General features: G+C 39.2%; 1 protein-coding gene and 1 pseudogene across 3 annotated transcripts in view; both read right to left on the bottom strand.

The window, feature by feature from the left end:
* Positions 1–19,344, bottom strand: part of LCLAT1 (lysocardiolipin acyltransferase 1) — a 190,513-nt gene that overhangs the window by 24,952 nt on the left and 146,217 nt on the right. The gene's annotated exons all lie outside the window — the stretch shown is intronic.
* LOC125110107 (uncharacterized) lies at positions 4,233–4,398 on the bottom strand (annotated as a pseudogene).

Raw genomic sequence — 19,344 nt, 5'->3', positions numbered from 1 at the left:
ATGCCAGACATTATTAGGCCTCATACACTCTGTGTTCCAGCCATCCTCTACCTCTGTGCAACCACTGCTATCTTATCGTTAAAGCACTGATGTTCCTGAGTTCATCATGAGTTATTGGGCAGATCTCATTATCATGAGATAATGAAAGGTTTCAAGTGATATATTGGGAAGTCAAGGTCATGAGTGTGGTAACAATAGGTCAAGGGAGAAAAGTGACCAACAGCAGGAATCGTACAAGGTGCCACAAGGATAGGAACCTAGAGAGTCTATCCAGTGTGGACAGGTGCCGACTACACCTTTGAAGAGCTGAGGGAGTTTGATACACTCCTCTCCCACTATCTTCAAACACCCATGTAAATATTTTCTAGCTGATGGCATATTTTACCACGTTAAATACTGTTTTTAAACTGAAATTCTTTCCCAAAATTCGGAATGCAGTGCTGAGTGCTTTCTGTATCATTTCTCTCTTATAACAAAAGACCCTTCGTTAAGCATGCTGGAATGCCGACTCTTCATTAAATGAGGTATTATCGTAGAAGCATTTGTTTCCTAGTCAATTCTCAAAATAGGTCTTGAAATAGAAGCACCAACCTCCTCAAAGCCATGTAATTCTCAACTATCATTCTTCTCTCTGTCCGTGAGAAACATGGGGTTCCCACGAGCTTGAGAACTCCAAGAGCCAGCAATTCCCTCGGTGCTGCTGTTCTCCTGAACTAGTACTTGCTGCCTTACTTAGAGGGCGCTCTGTTTCTACTTTGACCTTTTCCGGGGGTGGGGTGGGGTGAGGTGAGGCGGTGTACTTTGCAAATGACCAGAGTATTTCAGCACTTACTGTTTATCATTCCATTGGCTCACGTGGTCTGCCGAACGCTGCATCAACTGTCTCCCTCCGCTGACTCAGACGAGCGGACCCCTTTGCGGCTGCTGCACAGCTCACAGCTGCTTAAACCATGCCCAGACTCTGTGAAGATTCTTAGCCAGACTTGGTCTGAGACGCCGCAGCTTCCAGTCCTGACTCCAAAACACCTCCCATCATCCTTCTCCCTACTGATTTGGGTTCCTCCTTGCCACTATTTATAAATGGGGGAAGAGCTCAGTGGGGCAGAGTGAGGGGAGAGGAAGGGGAGGAATCAGCCACTCTGTCAGGATACTGAGGGCTGAAGGGACAGGCTGGAAATGGGACCTCAGAAAGCTCAGGGTGTGGAATGTCTGTCTTTCCTCTCATGGCACTCCCTCTCTCCCTCCAATGACACTGGGTATACACACATTCTCTTTCATTCTCTGCTACCCCAGCCCAGGATTTCCAAAAACTGGAATGAAATTGTGATCAGAACAAATCATTTAGTTTGGGGGCACCTGGGTGGCTCAGTGGTTAAGCGTCTGCCTTTGGCTCAGGGTAGTGATCCCTGGGTCCTGGGATAAAGTCCTACATCAGGCTCCCTGCTGAGCTGGGAGCCTGCTTTTCCCTCTCCCACTCGCCCTGCTTGTGTTCCCTCTCTCACTTTGTCTCTGTCAAAAAAAAAAAAAAAAAAACCTTAAAAAAAAAAAAATCGGGGCACCTGGGTGGCTCAGTTGGTTAAGCTACTGCCTTCGGCTCAGGTCATGATCCTGGAGTCCTGGGATCGAGTCCCACATCAGGCTCCCAGCTCCATGGGGAGTCTGCTTTTCTGTCTCCTCTCATGCTCTCTCACTCTCTCTCTCTCTTGAATAAATAAAAAAATAAATTAAATAAAAAAAATCACTTAGTTTGCCTCATAATGGACTTTCTTGATAACATCAAAAGCGACCATATTTTCAGGATTTTTTTTTTTTTTTTGATGGCAATGAATTAGATTCTATGCTTTGGCTCCCTCTGATTAGTTCCTATATCTGTAATCCTATTCACATGCAGACAACAGTGCAGACTTTTTCCTGCTCACATACCAGGAAAGGAGGAAGAAGTAAAATAACACAAATAAAGGTAAGTTAGACAAAGGGATCAGAAGAAAGAGGTTTTAAAAGTGTAAGAGTGAGTGGTGAGGTTAGACTTGAATAAAGTATGGGGGAATGTTGGAGGAAAATCGTTAAGAAGAAAAACCCCAAACAAAACTAAATTCAAAATTAATATCTATTAAATATCCTTCATTGAAAACTAGAGGAAAAGCTGAAGAAAGGTAAAAGGTGAGGAAGCAGCAAGAAGACCAAGTAGATAAAACAAGCTGCATTCAAGGCCATGTCCACCTTCATTAAGGGTACGTATCAATGGTCTGCCTATTTCTAATTAGTTACCCTGAAGTTCTGGTAAAACAGAAAAGGTACATTTGATATGTTGAACCAGCTACTTGGCATGAAAACTGATTCCCAAACTTAAGTAACACAACAGTGTCCTAAGTCTAAGCTCAATATTTTAATGCAAAATAGAATCAGTGTACTATTTTCAGTGGTCGCCCGTTACCGCACTTGTGACACACAAAAATTTATTAGCAGGGACATCAGACCTAGGCGGACAGAACAAATCAAACAGCAAGGCCTTAAATACTTTGAAAGATCTGTGAACATCAAGATGATCTTAATATTCCTAATCCTCTCATGTTAAAAACAATTTCCACCAGACCCCGATACACAAGTGGATAAATCATATTAAATTAAATCAGTCTGTACTTGGGAAGCTATCTTAATCAGAAAGAGATTTAATGAAAAGCCTTAGCTTAGATGAATACTCTAATTATTATAGGCTAATATTTGCCCACAAAGAAGAATTTGTTTCAGGATTAGTCAGAGACCAGGAGAAGCCAGAGACACCAATTCAATAATGGAATGCCTAATTCAATGATAATGGAATCCTAATTAGAATGTATTGTTTTCCCTTGCACATGATTTATTTACCACAACTGCTTTTCGCTTGGTTCATTAAGGAAAACTAAATAAAATGCAATTACTAAAAATAAAGGGGAAGAAAAAAGAATTGGTAAATTAAAACTTTTTTAATATGGAGAAACTGAGATGTAACAAAAGTATAATGGTGGAAAAATCCTGCCACAGCAGATATGGCTATATTCAGTCAGTGCGTGTTGACAATGTATATTTGTGCTCTGTCCTTCGTCAGTCAGTCCCTGCCTATATATGCTTATGGTTCTTTTAAGGAGACACACACCCGTCAAATCAAAAGTACTTATGTAAAGTCCAGTGGTTACAGATTCTATGCTAGCTAGCTACAACTACGATAGGCGCAAAGATGTGTAAGCTATCCTTGCCTTTTGCAAGTTTATAATTTAGATGGAATATGTCAAAGCACGTGAAAAGTTAAATAACAACACAGGAAATAAAAGTTAATAAAAGGGAGTGCGAGGGTGGGTCAGTCAGTTAAGCGGCTGCCTTTGACCCAGGTCATGATCTTGGGGTCCTGGGATCAAGAACCACCTTGGGCTCCCTGCTTGGCAGGAGTCTGCTTCTGTCTCCCCACCACCCCCTACCACCTGCTCGTGCAAGCTCTCTCTCCCCCAAATAACATTTTTTATATTAAAATAAAAGTTGGGGTGCCTGGGTGGCTCAGTGGGTTAAAGCCTCTGCCTTCGGCTCAGGTCATGATCCCAGGGTCCTGGGATCAAGCCCCGTATCGGGCTCTCTGCTCGGCAGAGAGCTTGCTTCCCCCTCTCTCTCTGCCTGCCTCTCTGCCTACCTGTGATCTCTGTCTGTCAAATAAATAAATAAAATCTTTAAAAAAAAAAAAAAGTTAGGGCGCCTGGGTGGCTCAGTGGGTTAGGCCGCTGCCTTCGGCTCAGGTCATGATCTCAGGGTCCTGGGATCGAGTCCCGCATCAGGCTCTCTGCTCAGCAGGGAGCCTGCTTCCTCCTCTCTCTCTGCCTGCCTCTCCGTCTACTTGTGATCTCTCTCTGTCAAATAAATAAATAAAATCTTTAAAAAAAATAAATAAATAAAAATTTAAAAAAAAGTTAATGTAAAATTTTAACAGAAGTGAAGTGAGGGTAACAGAAAAGGAGCATTGCGAGTTCAGAGGACAAGATCACTGTGGGCTGAAATGCCTAAACAGTGAAAGCAAGGAGGTTATTCTGGTTTAATACACACATAAACTAGTTCCTTGAGAAGAAACAGGGCCTTTAATATGGAAAATACTTTCTAAAAGAATCAATTAGTTAGGAAAAAACAAACACCAGATATCTCCTTAAAAAGGACAAACTTATGCAACAGAATAGAGTTCAAAGCCACTCTGATGGATGTGTGGGATCTTACACGCCAAAGGTAACATCACAAAGCAATGGGGGAAAGACCCACTGCTTAATGCATGGTGCTGAAGAAAAGCAGAACTGGGTCCTCACCACCAACAATGGAAGTTTCAATTAGCAATAATCGCGCCTCGGATAAACCTCATTGGCTACGATACTGCCACTGCGCAAAGCTGAACAATGGAAGTTTCGAGATGGATGAAAACTAAATGTAAAAGGTAGTTCCGTAATGCACAGAACAGAGCCTGTTTTTATCAGAAATATAAAAGGTAGTTTTATAATTAATAGAGACTGTTTTTCTGATAAGTAGTGATGAAGGTTTTCTTAAACTTCGAGAGCATAACTTATAAGGTAAAAAAATTATGATTTTGATTACATTAAGAATTTCTGTCCAATGAATATGTAACTGGAAAACATATTTGCAGTGTCTTAACTGAACATGGGATTAATATCTAGAACATATTAGGTACAAATCAGTAAATCACTATGGTAATCTAAAAACAGGAGTTATAAACCTAGAAGAGGAAACCCAGAAACATAATAGGCACATGAAAATCCAATAAAAGCAAATCAAACAACAGGATACCCGCTTTACACATATTCGACCGTCAAAAAAGAGAAAGCTGAGTAAAACCAAATGTCTGCAGGACTCAGAGCAGACCGGCACGCTCACAGAGCTGGCCAGATGGAGTTCAGAGGGCAGGAACCCATCAAGTTGGAGAGCAATCTGGAGCTAGCCGAATTAAAGTCTCAAAGTCCTAGGACTCAGCCAATTCCACTCCTAGGCATCTGTTCCTAAAGAAATCCCCACAGGGGCATCTAAGAGAGCCTTTGTAAGATACTGCAGTCCTCTTGTATGGTGAGAACTGGGGGCTCCCTGGGGGCACGTCTTTGGGATTCTCGGAAATAAGATGTGCAAAGGGCATGCCATGGAGGAGGCGGCCAAGGATTCGACACACATATAGCAACATGCATGTGTTTTAAAAGCAAAATGCTAAGTGAAAAAAATAAACAGAAATTTAGAAGTATCCTTAAAAATGTAGGAACCTAAAACAAAGTTACAGGAACATTTAGAAGCAAAAGGTACAAATTAAATATACCAGGATGATTGCCTATGGAGTGAATGAAGAAGAAATGGGAGTAGGGTACAGGGATAAAGTGGAATAAATTACAACAAAAGAGAAGCTTTGCCCAAGACCAATATTATCCTCATAAACGGAATATGAATCATCTGAACCTGAGGTCTTCATTAAGTAATACAAATCTTAAACACTTAACAAATACTAGAAAATACAAATCTGGCCCTTTAAAATAACACCACCCCCAAATCTTTAAACCAGCTACTCTACCAATTAAATAATAGCAAAACATTTTTGAAGTAGAATTTAAAAGGTCAAGCCTCACTGCCATGGAATGCTCTAATTTTAATACACATCATGGGATGGGGAGGAGGGGATGGTTTGTCTTGGTCGGTAAAACCTGTTCTGAACTGGAATACTACAAATTCTGAGAACACGATTATTCAGATCTCTTTGGTTTTTATGTGTATCATTTTATTTTCTGGTTGTGGGTCAAATGAAACCTGTCAAAAAATTTTTTTTACTTTAGGAACAGCTTTGCTGTGACTGCTCAGCTTCTCTTAATCCTCCTGTATAAATCTAAAACAGATCTTTACTTGAGCTATGCGAATCTGCAAAGGATTTATACTACAAGGGTCCATTATCTTTCTTTTCTTTTTTTTTTTATTTTGAAGTAATTTCAAGCTTATAAAAGATATTGTGAAATACTAAAAAGACTTCCAGTGAACCTGACCTTATACACCTTCTATATGTTAACATCCTCTACAACCGTAATACAATTAAGCAAAATTTTGAGACTTTACCGTTAGGTAATCTAGAGGTCAAATTTTATTCAAGTTTTGCCCACTGTTCCACTATTGTTCTTCTGCCTGAGGATCCAATTCTGGAACCGATGTTGGTAGTTATTCTGTGGACTATGGCTCAGTTTGGTTTGTCTGATGTTTCCTTGTGACTAAATCGAAGGTATGCTTTTCAGCATGAAATACTTCAGAAGTGATGATGTGCTCTTCTCAGTGAATCATGTCAGGATCCATTATCTTTTCAATAAAGCCGTTACAACTCAGGATAGGCAACATCCACCTCTTACACACTGCCATGGTCTGTGTTAATAATCACAACATTCAAAGACCCTGCTTCATTTCCCCACATCCTCTCATCTCTGGGATTTCATGATATTGTATATATTATATTGTCCTCCTTCTCTAAACCCCACAGCTCTTTCTTTATGAGGCCTTCTCTCACCGCCACTACGCATTCTTCTAGTTTATACTAAGGGTTTATTCAAAACCAGAGGTCTCAGATCAGGCAATCTACTCCATAAGGTCAGGCTGAATGTCTTTCTCATCTTTGTATTCTCCACATTGCTTTGAACATACTCTTCATTCAAATACCTGTGAGAAAAACAGTTCCTCTGTATTACAAAGACTTTAAAACAAAAAACAAAAACCCTACTGAATGCCAAGTGGTATGCTGGGTACTTTCCCGTATTATTCAACAGTCATAATAACGCCATGAAGTGGATCTTGAGACCAGGTTACCCGACTAATTTGTCCAAGGTTACAAAGCCAGTAAGGAACAAGATGATGGTTCTAACCTAGGTCAGTCTGATTCTAAAGCCCCGGGGTTGGGGTTAAGAGTCTAATATTGGGAGACAGCTGAGAATTTCTCATTGTCAGTTTGGTAAACAGAAGATGTGAGAGATTAAGTAAACTTTTAAAAAGGCTTAGAGTTGGCTTAGATTAAGTAAACTTTTAAAAAGAACTAAATTTAGGGGCGCCTGGATGGCTCAGTCGGTTAAGCATCTGCTTTCAGCTCAGGTCCTGATCCCAGGGTTGTAGGACTGAGTTCTGTGTTGGGCTCCCTGCTCAGAGGGGAATCTGCTTCTCCCTCTTCCTCTGCCCCTATCCCCACTCATGTTCTCGCTCAATGTCTCTCTCAAATAAACAAAAAACTTAAAAAATTACATCTAGAAGCTAGGTTTCCTGCCTCCCAGGTGTAATTAGAGCTTTCCACTGCATAAAAGGACCAGAGTGAAGGCCCCTAAATTGTATTTTGGTATTCTCAATAAGCACAGGTTTTAAAATCTGAAGGAATACAATTGGTCTTTACATTATCTTTTAAAAAGTCTCTTAAAATGTTAAGTTTGGCAGCAAAAGTCCTTGTCCTTTAGACAAACTTAAATATCTTAATTTTATTACATAGCAAATATAACTGAAATTCTTTCCATTTCTGAAACCTATTACAAACAAAACATCAATTAAGCAACATTTACCCACAGCAGAAAAAACACACTGTTCTAATTGAGAATGTGTCTAATGGAAAAGGACAGGGCTATGGTAATGCTTTCTTGCATGCAGTACTGAAATAGCCAAGTTTTCCATTACTCTTCTAGGTATGATTATGAATACCTAATTCAACTTGAAAGAATAATGGGCTCACATGTAAGTTTTTAAATGCTTCCTTCACGGACCTGTAATAAAGTGAGAAATGGTACGGTCTATCACATTCCTAGGGTGAACCAGAGTTAGCTTTTATTTCAGTGAATTTACTTTGCTTGGAGTAAATTTTTACTTACTTTACTAAAAGGAGGTTTATTCGTATTATCTTTTCCCTCCAGCCTGACAAAGAAAACTACAAGTTTATAAGTGAGGAGGGTGACTATATAAATGAATATTCTCTTGTGGTTCATTTTCCCAGTCTACAGTTTTATCTTTATGGTGCTATTACCATCCATCTTTCTCATGAAAATCCGTGACTCTTGGGCCAACATTTCCTTTTCTCTCTGCAGACCTAGCAACAGCACTACTTTCCTGTAGTTCTGTGACAGCTGGCTCAGCTAGTGTCACAGTATGACTTCAGGTCTCTCTGACCTGACTCACTCTAAGACCCTCCCAGATGTAGCCTCCACACCTTTCTATACCTTTCAGATGTGTAGGCACAAAACTGTTGCCGACCTGCGAAAGTTAGACAAACCAACTGGAGAGCAGAAGTACGGTCAGTAAGAGTCACTCAGAAGCACTAGCTTGCACATTTAAAATGAAGGCTAAACTTGGGCTCTGATATATCTGTCAGTCGAGAAAAACAGTTCAGTCATTGTAAGGCTCTTTGCCTCATACAGTCCTGTGGGTGCAGCTTTTAGAGGCTCACCGTGTGTGTGTGTGTGTGTGTGTAGGGGGGGGTCCTGCCCTAAGTTGCAAGGCCAAAATTCATTTCAAAGTCAAACTAAGCTGTCCCTGTTCTAGGGTGGGGAGGGGCTAAGAAAACATCATTCCTGATGCTATTAGTGTTTAGAATGGCTTACGGGCGCCTGGGTGGCTCAGTGGGTTAAGCCTCTGCCTTCAGCTTGGGTTGTGATCTCAAGGTCCTGGGATCGAGTCCCGCATCAGGCTCTCTGCTCAGTGGGGAGCCTGCTTCCTCCTCCTCTCTCTCTCTCTCTGCCTGCCTCTCTGCCTACTTGTGATCTCTGTCAAATAAATAAATAAAATCTTAAAAAAAAAGTAGCCCTTCAATAGATGACTGGCTAAAGAAATGTGGCATATATACACAATGGAATATTACTCAGCCATCAGAAGGGATGAATACCCACCATTTGCCTTAACAACTGGAGGGGATTATGCTAGGTGAAATAAGTCAAGCAGACAAAGACAATTATCGTATGGTTTCACTCGTATGTGGAACATAAGGAATAGCGCAGAGGACCATAGGGGAAGGGAGCAAAAACTGACTGGGAAGAAATCAGGGAGGGAGACAAACCATGAGAGACTCTGGACTTGGAACTAAACGGAGGGTTGGAGAAGCAAGGGAGGTGAAGGGGTGGGGTGACCAGGTGATGGGTATTAAGGACACATGTGGTGATGAGCCTTGGTTGTTATACATAACTAATGAATCGTTGAACACTACATCAAAAATTACTGATGTACTACTATAAGCTGGCTAACTGAACAAAATAGAAATAAATGCCAACTTGCCAAATGGCATATACATGTAAAAAAACTGAAAAAATCTTAAGGAAAAAAAAAGGTGTCCCTCCAATCAGCTCTCCACCACTATAAACACACCTAAGTGAGAATTAACACAGGAGACTTCCAAAATTGTCACAGAGCATAGGAATTCATCACTGGGTCCTAAAGAAGCAGGAAACATTTAATCTCATAGTTTTTTTTTTTTTTTTTAAACTTACCAACTAGTCAGAAATTCCTCAAGAGTAATGTCTGCATATTTGAATGCCTTTAGATGTCAGATATCACTTAGGGCAATGTTATCTCATTACAGACATTCAATAAATATTTGTTGAATGAGTGGATAACTGTTATAATTGGCTTAAAATATTGTCTCAGTCTTAACTTCATTTTCACTGAAGTATAAAATGAAAGAAGTTAAATTATATCTTAAAATAGTGGCTTTAAATTCATGACCTGGATGTCCCAGTCATCTGGGACAATTACTGATAATGACAGCAGATGGACCAAAAAACTGATTATACTCACTTTTCTTACTGCATCTGAATTATAAACCCAGTTGTATTTGATCCTTAGTCATGTACCTGAGAAAAGAGTTGCATGAGCCACTCATCCAAGAAACACAGAGGGGAATGTCACTTGCTAAACTCTTACTTTAGAAAGTAACTAGGGGAGATCTGTTTATAGCCAATAAGTAGCCAACAGCTCTGGACTGATGACTGGGGTCACCCTTCATCCTGCAATGCTTGAGGACAGTGTGATTTCAGGACCCTCCAGGAATTTGGGCCATTTTTAGTAAAACTTGAAAAACTTGAAAACTTGAAAACTCTTGATCAAAATAAATCCCTATCCTCCATGCCTAATGACAAGCACCATGTCTGCATGGTGGCCATGGCGAAGTTGGAGACACCTGAGGGCTAACTATAATCTCACTGGGTCATTATTAATGGAACAGATGATCATAGGTATGGTTGGGCTAAGAAGGACTTAATTCCATTCAACTGGCCTTCAACAAGACACATTTTTGGCATTCATCAAAAGGAGAAGATGAACTAGTGTTTGGTTTTCTACATTAAATCTTTGTGGGCCACCTCCTAGAACACTTCTAGCTTGAGAGGCTATAAGAATGGTGGCACTGCTGACAGAAATGAAGAAGATGGGACCAAAGTAAGGAGTTTGAGGTGATAGCGACATATCTAAATAAAAATTATCCAATCCACTTACTGGAGACACAGGGAAGTCAGACCCAGGAGACCGTTTAGCCAGAGGTGTAAATTTGGAAATAGTTAGCAAACAGATAATGGTGGCAGTCACAAGCATGGAGGTATATTCTATGGGAGATACTATAATGAGAGAAGAGCTGAAGCGGACATAACTTCAGTGGATGGTTTTTCCACTGGAGACCAGCAAAGGAAAAGAAAACAGCAAAAGAGACCTAAAAGGATAAAACTGTTAGGAGGAAAATCAGCAAGACGTAAAGGTATTGGCAGGTAGGTGAAAGAAAGGTCCAACATACTCTGAAGGTCTAGGCTGTAACTGGTTTAGGGGCACTGATTGGGAGATCCTTAGTTTGTGTCAGGGCAGCAGTGGATTCTAGGTTTTCTTTCTTTTTTTTTTCCTTAAGATTTTCTAAAAAATTTATTCATTCGAGAGAGCGAGAGCGAGTGCACAAATGAAGAGGGGAGAGGCAAAAAGAGGGAGAAGCAGACAGTTTGCTGAGCAGGGAGCCTGATGAGGGGCTCAATCCCAGGACCCCGGAATCACAACCTGACCTGAAGGCAGATACCCAGCTGACTGAGTCAGCCAGGGGCCCCTAGGTTATCTCCTTTGACTAATCTCCTTTGGCATGAAATCATTTAGAATTCAAGATTCTGACCAAATGTGAACATGGTATTTAAATTGGCACTTTCAAAACATAAAAAATAATTTAGAGGACTTCACATGACATAAAAGATTTTGTTCATTAATTTCAGAAACTATCTAGATTCATTCTCATCATTCACTAAAACCACTACTGTACTAAAACCACTACTGTACCTTTTCTCTCTAAAGGTGAAGCTTTGGGGCACCTAGCTGGCAGTCTGTAAACTAAGTGACTTCTGGTTTTGGCTCAGGTTGTGAACTTGGGTCAGGCTCTGTGCTCAGCCTGGAGTCTGTTTGGGACTCTCTCTCCTTCTCCCTCTGCTCCTCCCCCACCCCAAATAAATAAATCTTTAAAAAAAGTAAAGGTGGAGCTTCAGAACTATCGGGGAAAAAAGGGATGTATATTTCACTCATAAAAGTAGGAATTATGTCACTGATAAAGAAAACAGCTTTCAGAATTATTTTAAAATAAATTTTGCTAGGCTGAAATGGTCTTAAACATCTAAATATTGTAGATATTTGAACACTTTTTAGAAGCCAAAGCAATTCCTAAGAATAGCAATACACTGAGAAATCTGGAGAAATAAATATACTAAAATGCGACATGTAAATTGGTCTACTTTAGAATAAATCTGCATATAGAGTCCTGCAGTGGTACATTTTACAAAGGGAATTAAAGCCATGAAATTAACATTTTAATGAAGCAGACAGACTATTGACGTCAAGACTACTCACTGATTGCAGCTTCCAGGTGGTCTAATGAGATGAAAATGAAGTTTATACCTTCCGCTAGTCTAGGGTAGAGCTGTTTGGAGATTATGATTGAATTTAAATTAGAAAATACTGCTGTGTGCAAACATGTTTAGGCTAGCAAGTAGTCTCTGCAAACCTTGGCACCACAAGTGCTTAATTTAAAATACTTAAGAACACACACATACACACATACACACAGATATAACTTTTTCTAAGAACTGTCCTCAAACCCATGGGAAGTGACTATACTTTGGAAAACATTAGAACAGTTTTATCAGAATGATTTCTCTAACTTGTGTTATAGGGCTACAAAATGAAAGAATGAAAATGGAGCTGAGCAGTCCTCTAATGCAACCTCCCACCTCTGTATGAACATTTCAAGCACAGAGACACCCCGAAGCAGGCTTTTTCACTGCAGGCAGCTCTAATTTGTAGATATGCTCTCATTATGCAGGGAAATTTGAGGCTGAAACTGATGCCCCTGGGACTCCCACTCTTTAGTTTCGGTTTTGTCCTATGAAAAACAACAGTTGTGATACTGTTAGACTTCGTGCATAATAATCCTTTGAATATTTAAAGTAAGCCAGCCAATTCCACCTGTTTGTGTAGCCTGTAGGCTAGTAAGAATGGTTTTCCCAATTTTTAAATGGCTGAAAAAAAACCACCATATTTTATGGCACATGAAAGCTATATGAAATTCAAATTTCAGTGTCCATAAATAAAAGTTTTACTGAAACACACACGCAACTTCTTCACTTGCACTGCAATGAATTCATATTTACTATCTGGCCCTCTATGGAAAAGTCTGCCAAATCTTCTCTTAGTCTTCTCTAAGAAGTCATAGTTATAAAAAACATAGGAAAGATTTCCGGACTACTGGATATATTCCAGTCTGTCCTTGTCCCCTCCAGGTTGCTGGGGCCTGGGAAGAAGGAGCTGAAGGGTCATGCTGTCACAGTGCTCTGTCTAGGCCAGGGCTGGTCATATAGCCCTGACTAGCCAGAGGGTGCTCAGACATCTATATGCTTCCATTTGCCCAAGAAGAGAGAAGACTGCCCTGATGAGTATTAGTTATGTCTGCTGTGGCTTCTAATCAACACAGGAAGCAATCACCTGCCTGATGCCTCTAATATGTAATGTCACTCTCCAAAGATAGGCATTTCCAACATTTTAAGCTTTTCTTCCTCAGGTTTACCTTCATATGGCTAAATGCCTACAATGACATTTTTTCTTTCAGTCTTACTGTTATCAACTTCTTACTAGGAAAATAGGAATTTTGCTATCATAGCATTTTCTCCCCATAACTCCCTCCATGGCCCCAATATAGTTAATCATCATTTTTGGTAAGGTTAGTATTTAGTCTTTATATAACGAGACAGAGATTCAGTGTAGTTGTTAGTGGCTATTACGTTTCTTTCTTGCACTACTAATCATTTTCCCTGGAGTTTAATAATGTCTTCATTTTTCTCTTTGCTTACTCTTTTAGAAACCTGACACTAGTTTATTCCCAAACTCAGCTAGAAACACAAATCTCTTTCCAGAACATTCATACACATCAGACTATCTAGCAGTTTCATCTTACTGGAGATGTTCTTCCTGGTACCTTCCATGTGGACCCTGCTCTGATCAGGAGTACAGCCCACAAGGCCTGTTGCACAGCCTTCATCCAGGAGAACCCCTTCCTATACTATTTGCCTGGTTTCCCAAACCCACTATCTTCATCTTTTTTACTTTACTTGTTGGAACACCTCCTTCAGTAGCCCCCTAAAAAAGGTGCATGATAGGTAAATTTTGAGATCTTGAATGTTCAAAAATGATCCTTCTATTTTCACACTTGGTTGAGGATTTAGATATATCAGAATTCTTAGGAAACCATTTTTCTTCAATAAAAAATTGAAGGCTTCCTCCACTTTTTCCACCAGTGTTGCTTTGGACATCATGATACCATCCCAATTTCTCTCCTTTGGAAGCTTATAGGATCTTTGTTTTATTGCAAGTGTTCTGAAATTTAATACTATGATTATGTTTTGTGGTAGGTCTTTTTCTTTTCATTGTATTGTGTACTCACTGGGCTCTCTCCATCTAGACCGTCACGTTTAAAAAATTCGGGATCAATTCTCAAATAATTTCTTTGATAATTTCCTGTGGCAAAGACTGCAACATTCAGGAAACAATCTTTGGAGTGATTAGTCTGTGCCAAGTACTATTTCTTACGCACTTTGCTTCTTCTGTAGTTTGCATGATATATTAACGTTAAGCTTCTTAAATATATTTTATTTTATTGAGGCAGCACATTAAATGTTAGGTAAAGCTTTATTATCCTCATTTACCAATGAAATGTTAAGCAAATCACCAGAGTCACACGGCTAGGAAGATATGAAATTGCAATTCTCACCCAATTCTTTCCTTACTGAAATGCTCTCAATTATTATGTTTGACTGTCTCTGAAAGAAAGAAGGACAGTCTCTATTTCTAGAAACCTCATCTTTCTCTAAATTTTGTGATCAATCTAAAGACAAGAGATGGGAAACCAGGGCTGACCTTACTCTGCGCGAGTACAGCTGGAAGAGCACCACTCAAGTACCAACAGGTGTCAAAGTTCCCGGGTCGACAGCCATGATGCTTAAACTTTGCACCACTCTTTTATTTCAGAGCATTAAAATAAAAGAGCCCTCTGTTACTGAAAGTGTATAATAATACATAGGACCAAAAAGACAGGCTTTTAGAAGGAATAGGTGGTTAGATGAACTAGTCTGAAAAACTTTTGAAGAGACAGAACTGATTCTTTTGGACAAGTCCAGAGGGCAGAACGATCCACGGTACATGTGTCCAGGTAGAAGCCTCAGATGGCCGAAGGGACGGCAGGATCTCCGTCAAGGATGTGGAGTGCAGAAACAGTAGGCGATGCCCTCTGAGTCAAATCTCAGCTCTTTATTTTACCAAAGGCTGGCTTTATGACATAACTTCTCAAGGCTCTCTTTAACTGTCGGAGTTAAAATGTTTCAGACCTGGCTGCCTGCAGAAGGAGTGAACTCTAGACTCTTCTGAAGGGAATTTTCCAAGCTGTTGGTAAGGTCCAATAAGATCTATGGTACCAGAAAGTGTCCGGGGTCTCCCAGGCTCAGCAGTCTGCTCTGCTGCACTATTAACACAGCTGCAAGGATGATCTCTCTAGAGCACACTTATCAGCTCATTACTTCCTGGCCAAAGCCCTACAGGTCATCCACTAATCTGTTTGATGAACTCTAACTACCACAGCCTAGCATGGGAAATCCTTTTGAGAAAGAAGCTGGGTGGATGACAACCAACCAGTCCCCTTGACCTAAAGAGAGGCCTGCCAGGTGCCTCCTGTCCCCATCACTTCTAGTCACCCTAACAGGCCACTGCTGGTGTAGGCCCAAATTTGTCTTGTTCTCAGCCTCATGCTATTGCTTTCTCCTGCATTTAAAAAAATTTATATAGTTAAATGATCACTTTAAACATCAAGTGAATTGTACTATTTACAAAGCACTTATACGTAACATTTGTAACATGTTGTTATGTCTCTGCCACTGCATTAAAAAAAAAACAACCCAAATAAATGCTTCATTAAAATGTATTATATATATAAACTTTTATTTATATAAAATATAAAAATTCTGCATCGGCTAACTTTGGGATATGCTTGCACCACTGCTCATGATTAATAGGTCTGTGCTAGACTAGTCCTATTCATGTGAATACTGAAACGTATTTGCTTGCGGGAATTAACTAGCCTACATGGGATTAAACCCACAATCTTGGTCGTATTGGTCTTTAGCCCAAAGAAATAATATACTGAAGCAAAGCTGGCGTTCCTCTTTGCTTGTTTTACCACTTCAACAATGATCTTCACTCACAGAGCAATTAAGTGTTGAAAAGTCACCCAGAAACATAACAGCTCTTGGCACATAGTAAAAATATTTGAAAAGTGATAGCATACCATATTCAAACTCAGAATCCGAGAATTCAGGTCCCCTTCTGGAAAATTATGCAGATCTATGTGAAACCTCTGGTATAACTATCACTTTGATGTAAATAAATGAGCCTTTCTAACGTATTATATTTTTTTTTAAGATTTTATTTATTTATTTGTTAGAGAGAGAGAGAGAGCGCATGAGCACAGGCAGACAGAATGGCAGGCAGAGGCAGAGGGAGAAGCAGGCTCCCCGCCGAGCAAGGAGCCCGATGTGGGACTCGATCCCAGGACGCTGGGATCATGACCTGAGCCGAAGGCAGCCGCTTAACCAACTGAGCCACCCAGGCGTCCCTAACGTATTATTTTTAAATGTACCTCTTAAGGTCAGCGAAAGCTCAAACTAGCTAGGTCCTTGTGGATGCTGATGAAGAATGAAATGGGGTAGACGGTATCAGAATGGCACTGCAAACAAGGGCAAATGTTCTGGGTGGGAAAGGACATAGTATATTCAGGACACACTGAGAATCCAAGCTGAGCAGAGCAGGGAGATAGGGTGGCAGCATCTTTGTGGCTCAAGATAGTCCTGGTACATAATTACTCAATATATTCGTGATTTGAAGGAATGGCTGAAGCTTGAGAAAAGAAACCTTCTGGGTCTATTATAAAAACCAGAAATAAGGTAGGCCTGAGAGAAAGAAAAGGAATGGGAAAGCTGACAAGAAGGGGAAAGGTCAGAGGGCTGTTATACACCAGTAATAAAGTATCACACAGAACAGTGTCTAGAAAGGAAATAGGTAAAAGATCGAAGAAATTCTGGGATAACAAATGGGTGTATACTAGACAACACAAAGAAAACTGATTCTCTAAGTTTCGGAGAATAAAAGGAACATAGTAAACCTCTTATTTTTTAAAAAAGGCAATGAATAAAACTGAAGAAACATAAAAAAGGACAAAAGATCAAAGGCAAACCAATAAAATCTATAGGCAGTCAATTCTGAAAACTAGCATAATCAAGATGACAGCCTTTAGGTTCATGATTTATGAAGGAAATATAGATTATATAATGTTTCTTTTATGCTTGATTAAAATATTTGAGGATTATATAACAAGATTCCTATATAGTATAAACTTTGTAGGCAAATTTTAAAATATCCAGCAAAATTTGCTTCATTGCTTTTTTCCCCCAAGGGAAGCATTAATTATATACTGTTTCATTTCAATTAAAATAAAATTCCTGAGACAAGAGTAGAAAGAAAAGGAGAGATCACAGTTTTATATACTGTGCTGAGAAGCAAGAGACCTTCCCACGTGACGGTTGATCCAGGAGAAATAATTGGCCACTTTGGTGGGAACTCTGGTGAATGCGTGCATTCACCCACACATACACACATGATCAAAGGAAATTAGTAAATAAGGCTAAATGAAACAGCAGTACAGCCTGATCAAATCAAGGAAAAAAGTAAGCCAAAAAAAGGAATTCATAAAAGAGCACTGATCAGTGATTACACTCAACTAACCAAGTGTCTATAAGATTACCTAACACATGTGATCAAGCAGAGGGAGGTGTTTGGGGCAGCGTCTTGATGGCGCCATACGGATGTTCACTGTAAACTTTTCTGGAATTGTGCATGTTTGAAATCTGTCATAATAAAATGTTGGAGCAAAACCAGCTAGGTGAATCTGCAGGACTATCTGAATACAGAGGGGAAAAAAGTGTATTCTGGCAAGAACAAGTTTATGAAAGTTTTGATTATTTTCCCTTAATGTTTATTAGAATAACATATATACATAGATTAAAATATCAAATAGTACAGTAAGGCTTATAATGAAAAGCATCAGGCCTCTTCTGTACTCCTGAATTCCAAGTCCTAAAGACACCAGTGTGAAACTATGAAAATTTCATCAAAATATAAAACCTGTATTACATTTCTTATGTAAGTTGTTTTGAAAATGAGTACGTGTGGTGAATAAAATGGAGAGTCACAGAATTATAAAAACTTTAGAATTAAAATTTTACACATTCTGATGAAACTCACAGGAAGTTGTCTTCTAAAATGTCAGAGAAATGTCTTCAGCATGTAAGTGGAGTGAGTGAAAAATCACCAAGAACCTACTATGGCGGGAGCTTCTTAGTGGGGCTTATTCCTTAGGCAAGAGAAAGAAGAAAACTAAGTTGATTAAGAAGCCATAGAATGACTTCAAAATTGAGACCTGAACATTTACATCATTGCCCAGCCTACTGATTAAAAGTCCGGCCTGAGTGAAATACTACATGAGAGGAATGGACTGGTATATTTCCTTGAAATTAGATTCAAGCAAAATTTCCCACTCTATAACTAGATAGATGCCAGGATCAATCCCAGGTAAATATAAGGTCGATACACCATTTTGCCAGATTTTGAAAAAATTTTCACATGGACTCTGCAGACTTAATACTAAGATTTAAGTCGAATGCCCAATTCCTTATTAGCTAGTCGGGGTCACTCTTTTTAAAAAGTGAGGTTAAGTTCTAATTCATTTATTCTGCCAATAATTAAAATGAACAATTTACCAAGCACAGAAGAATTATTTTCTTGAATGTGACTAATTCACTGAAGTTTCAGTATAATATTCTCTTGATAGTTTTTAAGCTTTAGACTAACTGCATTTTGCCTTAAATAATTTAAAACTACTGGAAATGGCAATGGATCTCTTAGCTATTATAGGAGCTGTAAGAGTTCAAGAAGATAGCAAAGTGGATGGGCAGGCAGAGAGACTACTACGCAGTTAAATAACATCAACAGAAGCCCAGGAGATCCAAAATAGATTCCAGCTTTATTGATTTTTTTCTTAGTCTAGTCCAACTCTGCCATATAAAAACACACATCATTTTAGTATTGTCAAATAACCATAATTTTCAAATAACAAATATAGCTGACCAGGAAAAATTTCCTAGAGACTTGAACCTTACCTTAAAATATTTTGGAGTGGTATATTTTTAGAATCATAGAAAGGGCAACATTAAAACAAAAATGAGCAATAAGTAGTAAATGTAATTCTTTCTGCTTAAAGGAATCGTAGGGTTATCTTATCATCTAGCTGCATCTCCCAAAAAGTGGACTTTCAAGTGTTGAGAATGATTATTGAATAGTAACAGTTTAATGATATATATCTACTAAAATCCTTATAGATTAAGCATTCATTGGTGGTTAATTTCATTGTAAATACTGAATATTGAAGGGATATACAGAATTAATGATCCATATGTCAGAATATACGGATCTACTGGATTTGACTTTAAATTATGAAAGTCCTTCAACTAAGCATTTATTCTATAACCACTCAACATCAAGGATAAGAGTTCAAAATCTCTTTATTTTGGATTAACTGGGAAGATAAGGAACTATTTTCTGGTTCAGACTTCAAAAATGGCATTTTTTTGTTGCTCCAAGTCTATTTTGTTAAAGGAAACTGCAAGTATCAGGCTGGCATATGATAGTTTCTATTGGATGTACTTAAACAAAGAGGCAACTCTTATTATCATTGTAATC

The sequence above is a fragment of the Lutra lutra genome, chromosome 9 (assembly GCF_902655055.1).
Source record: "Lutra lutra chromosome 9, mLutLut1.2, whole genome shotgun sequence".
Classification (NCBI taxonomy): Eukaryota; Metazoa; Chordata; class Mammalia; order Carnivora; family Mustelidae; genus Lutra; species Lutra lutra.
Note: the sequence above shows the minus strand (reverse complement) of the source record. Positions and strands in the feature narration are given on the sequence as shown.